This window comes from Stegostoma tigrinum, chromosome 2 (assembly GCF_030684315.1).
Source record: "Stegostoma tigrinum isolate sSteTig4 chromosome 2, sSteTig4.hap1, whole genome shotgun sequence".
Taxonomy (NCBI): domain Eukaryota; kingdom Metazoa; phylum Chordata; class Chondrichthyes; order Orectolobiformes; family Stegostomatidae; genus Stegostoma; species Stegostoma tigrinum.
The window spans coordinates 88956887-88962457 of NC_081355.1; the positions used below are offsets into that span (position 1 = coordinate 88956887).

The 5571-nt window shown below is 38.1% G+C and overlaps 1 non-coding gene across 1 annotated transcript; it reads left to right on the forward strand.

Annotated features, from left to right (window-relative positions):
• Positions 1-2562: 2562 nt before the first annotated feature.
• Positions 2563-2631, forward strand: LOC125449237 (small nucleolar RNA SNORD123). The gene has a single exon (XR_007246875.1). It is a non-coding gene; the product is annotated as a small nucleolar RNA SNORD123 (small nucleolar RNA).
• The last annotated feature ends 2940 nt before the right edge of the window (positions 2632-5571 follow it).

Genomic DNA, 5571 nt, shown 5'->3' on the forward strand with positions numbered 1-5571 from the left:
TGAACAGACTATTAAGAGCCAGCATGGCTTTGTCAAGTATAAGTCATGTCTAGTTAATCAAGTTTAATTCTTCGAGGATGTCACAAATAAGATAAACAAAGAATCGACAGAGATTCTCCATATGTACTTACAGAAATCACTAAATATGATTTCACACAAAAATATTGATAAAACTGAGTGTACAGAGTTAGAGATAACAATGTGTATAGCTGGATGAACACAGCAGGCCAAGCAGCATCAGGGGAGCAGGAAGGCTGACATTTCGGGCCTAGACCTTAGAGGCAGATTTTGTCTTGGTTTATAACGTGGTTATGTTGCAGGATGAGAGTGAGAATAAAGGCAGGTTATCTGATTGGCAAAGTGGCAAATTGTCTTTCCCTAGAATTTGTTCTGGAGTCTAAATGTACCACAATATTTAGAAATGATTTGGATGAACGAATGCAAAGTTAAAAATCCAAACTTACAGAACAATGGGTCAAGGCAGTTGTAAAGGGTCATTGGCAGATTAACTTGTAGCAAAGACAAATGGAGTTTCAAGTGGAAATGTACAAATCACCCATATGGGATCTAAGAAGGATAAATTAAAATATTTTCCAAACGGCCAGAAGCTGACAAGGAGTAAAAAAGTTTTGGAGTTCAAATGCATAAGTCCTTAAAAGCTTTTTCTGAAGAAGGGTCCCGACCCGAAACATCAACTTTTCTGCTCCTCTGATGCTGCCTGGCCTGCTGTGCTCCTCCAGCTCCACATTGTGTTATCTCCCTAAAAGTTATAAGGTACAAGAAGAAATGAAAAAGACTAATGGAACATTGGCTTAATTGCGAAGGGCCTGGCGGGCAAAAAAAAAGGATGAAGTTATGCTTTGCTTGCGCTGCAATGCTGTGCAGACCTCATCCAAAGCACTGTATTCAGTTTTCGGTTAAACTCTGAGAAAATAGGTTGGTCTCTGAAGAATTCAGTGCTGATTCATCAGAATGATGTGGGGGTTTAGAGAGTTAAATTATGAGGAAGTTTGTACAAATATGGCTTGTATTCCTTTGAGTAAAAAAGACTGGTATAGATAGATCAAGGTCTTTAATCTCTTAAAAGGACTCAGTAAGGCTTATATAAAGAAACTATTCCCTCCAGCAGGAGAATCAAAACTACACTTACATCATTTTAAATTTGGAAAAGCACTTTCAGACAATGGGGAGCAGAAATCCGAAATTATTTCCCTTACAACACTGTGGATTCAGGAACGGTTTGTTTTCAAGAACAACGTTGATTTCTTTTTTATCAGATAATTACATCAAGGGCATGGAACTAAAACAGGTGAAATGAGTTGAATAACTGATCAACTGTGGTCTAATTGAATGATGAAGCAGACTGAAAGGCTGAAATGCCTATTCATCTTCGTATGTCTAAAATTGAGAAAGTTCATTATTTTTAACAAAATTGTAGTAATTGCTAACTGCAACTAAAAACTGTTTTCCTGATTAGTCTAACCTTAAGTTGAAACAATTCAGTAAAAATCCACATTAAAGAGGAGACCGTGGAAGTTGATGGAGCAGGTTGTTTTTCTCTGTGGAAATGATGATCTAAAGGATCTCATATTGTCTGAACTAAAGATATCATCAATTTCCTGATTCACATTGTGTTTCTCTTTAAATTTTCATGTATCAGTTTGGAAATTTGTCTATATTCTTATTTCTTATTCTATCAGTTTCTGTGTCTGTGTTTTGCAATATCCCTGGAAATCTCTAGTACACAGGACATCATTCTATCAGTAGTGAGGGAGAGGGATTTCTCAACACTTATGCTTTTAAAAGATATGTTTTACATTAATATAAACAACCTGAAGAACAGCACTTACTTGTTCTAATCATCCTGATTGTACAATCCATCATCCATAAGATATTGCCATAGATCCCATCATTTACAGCTCTTCAGGTGTATAAATAACAGATATCTTTACTATCATCGGACAGAGTATATTTATTTTAACAATGATTTTTCGACTATGTTTTCTCCTCTTTGAATGCCCATTGGTGCAGTGCATTGAATTCAGATCATTATGAATTGCTAGACTAAAGGTGTAGTTATTCCATTCGTAGAATCCATACAGTGTGGAAGCAGTGTCCGTTGAGTCCTCACCGATCCGCTGAAATATATCCCACCCAAACCCAACTCCATCACTGTAACCCTGCATTTCCCATCGCTAATCCACCTAGCCTGCACATCCCTGAATACCATGAACGATGTAGCATGGCCAGTCCATCCACCCTGTAGTCATTGGACTGTGTGAGAAAACTGGAGCAACCAGAGGAAATCCACATAGACCCAGAGAGAATGTGCAAATTTCACTAGACAGTCACCCGAGGGTAGAACTAAACTCAGGCCCCTGGCACTGTGAGGCAGCAGTGCTAACCACAGTGCCACCATGCTAGTATATACATTCTTACTGCATGTCAGAATCTATTTAAATTGGTGTTTTGCTTGTTAATATGGAATAAAGTTGAAACATTTTGTTAACACTGATGTCAAAGAGGACCACATTAATTATGTTGGAGAGTGTTGTATTTATTTGTGAAAATGATGATTTAAGGGATCTGAAATCATCTGAAGTTAAGATGCCATCCATTTCCTGATTCACATTCAGTTTCTGTCCAGACTTATACTGGTATATTTATCAGTTTGGTAATTGTAAATTTTTAATGTCTCCATTTCACAAAATTCTTGGAAATCTAGAAGATGATGACATCCTTCAAGACAATAAGGAATTAAATTTGCAATCCCAACACTCCCCAGTGTAGAAAACATATTTTACACACATTAAATAAACATGCCCTGGAAATAATCAACTTTACATTTCTTGTATGTCTTTCCATCAAGAGCTGAATGTTTCTTGGGAAAATGTCATTCATGCTTTGTCCCTTAATAACGTCTTGCAGATGTACCACTCTCAACTGTGGAATGTGGGTGTTTAAAAGACATTTGGATACGGACATGAATAGGAAAGGTTTGGAGGGATATGGGCCAGGAGCAGGCAGGTAGGACTAGCCTAGTCTGGGATTATGTTCAGCATGGACTGGTTGGACCAAAGGGTCAGTTTCCATGCTGTATGACTCTATGACTTTAAATAAATTACTGGTCTGATGATACTATTATGTATCAAGTCCAGTTCTTTACAAACTCCATTCAATACAAAATTGTTGTCTTCATCTGCAAACTTCTCATTGCTTCATTACTTTAATTCTGCAACTCATGAAGTCCCATGTGTTAATGTTTATCAATCACTTTTTCAATATGAGCTATCTTTTCGTTCATCTTTCTACTCTCCATGACCATTCATTGAGCTTTCAGCCATTTTACCCTATATTCTGGAAATCCTTCCCTGAGCCCCAATGCTTCACTAACATTTGTGTCTTCTGGCTATTAACTCCCCTGCCAGTGAAAACAATTTCTCCTTATTTAATCAATTAATACTCTGGATTATCTTGGAATGCATCGATTTAAGACCCCAACACCTTCTATGCTTTAGGAGAACATTCCAACTTCTGTAGTCTCTTCACTAAACAGAAGACTGCTATCCTGATAAAGTTCCAGTAAATCTTGGTGTCCTTTTCAAGGTCTTGATATCTTTCTGAAACATTGGTATCAAAAATTTTAACTTGTGCAAGTGGGTGGTCTTTAAATGATTTAAAATTGGGTCCAGTATGTCCACTGATGCGTAGCTAGTGAATTCTACAGCTTTAGCGTCATTTTCTTGCATTCACAATCTACCATCATTTATAAAACCCGAAGTCCTGTACAGCCTTTTAATAGGTTTATCAATTTGTTGTGCCACTTTTGAAGATTTCAACACCAGAATTCTCTTGGTGCTCCTATAAATAACTGAAATTGCCAGGAAGTAAAAAGTGTTTTATTGCCGTGCCTATACATATTAAAAGTTATTCAGCTTAAATATTCTCTGAATATAAACAAACTGCCTTGGTTTCAAGATCACAATGTGATAAGTCGAGTTTTTATGCACAGAGCTATAATTATAGCTTTGTTTTCATCAGATTTCAGATGTGTTATGTGAGTATACTGCAATAATATTGAAACAGTAAATCCTAAGCTTGAACCAAGTTGAAGACAATTTAAATATTTCCCATTAATTTATCTCTCAAATCTTTGTATCTAATTCACTTGTAACGAAGTTAAAATATGTTTTTCTGAACTTCATACTTATTATGTATCACAGCTTAAAACTTTATTAATTTCTAAACTGTGCAATCTACACAACAATAAGGAGAAATGTTGTTGAAATACACATCAATAATTTGGTTTGCTATCCATTATAGTGGTAGTTATGGACATTAACTGCCTCAGATCTTCTATTTCCTATGAATTCTTTCACTAATATTATCAGGGGACATTAACAGTCCCCTGGGCTATGAGTGAAATACAGACTGTACTGTTTACAAAAGTGTCTGAATCAAATGAGAAGTTATGTTTGATAATATTAGGTCTTGGGATTGAGTCCAAGAGACAGTCTATTTTTGTTGACCTACTTTGCTGTAATTCAAAACTGACATAAATCTATACCCGAAACGTCAGCTTTTGTGCTCCTAAGATGCTGCTTGGCCTGCTGTATTCATCCAGCTCCACACTTTATTATCTCGGATTCTCCAGCATCTGCAGTTCCCATTATATGTGATACAATAAATCATGATTTCTGAGAACAATGTAATTTCATCACACAAAAAATCATTTTTTTAAGAGAACATGTTAAGTGGTTTGAAGCAAGTTCACAGGCTCATCAATAAAATTATTTCTAATTTCTACCATTATGTTTGACAATGTGTTTAAAGTAACATCAATATTGGAAAGCTGATGATGATGGAGAAACTGTATGTTTCATGTCTTATAGGTTAATTGGGAGAGATCGAGAATATGAGAAGAGTTTGATAATAAGTGAAAGCCTGTAGCGCAAGATAGAGGAAACAACATTTAAACCATGATAACAAAGTGTGGAGCTGGATGAACACAGCAGGCCAATCAGCAACTCAGAGGCACAAAAGCTGACATTTCAGGCCTCGACTCTTCATCAGAGAGGGGGATGGGGAGAGGGAACTGGAATAAATAGGGAGAGAGGGGGAGGCGGACCGAAGATGGAGAGAAAAGAAGATAGGTGGGGAGGAGAGTATAGGTGGGGAGGTAGGGAGGGGATAGGTCAGTCCAGGGAGAACGGACAGGTCAAGGAGGCGGGATGAGGTGGAAGGTGGGAAACGGAAGTGCGGCTTGAGGTGGGAGGAAGGGATGGGTGAGAGGAAGAACAGGTTAGGGAAGCGGAGACAGACTGGGCTGGTTTTGGGATGCTGTGGGGGGAGGGGTCGAGCTGGGCTGGTTTTGTGATGCAGTGGGGAGAGGGGAAGTACTGGGCTGGTTTTGGAATGCAGTGGGGGAAGGGGAGATTATGAAGCTTGTGAAGTCCACATTGATACCATTGGGCTGCAGGGTTCCCAAGCGGAATATGAGTTGCTGTTCCTGCAACCTTCAGGTGGCATCATTGTGGCACTGCAGGAGGCCCATGATGGACATGTCTTCTG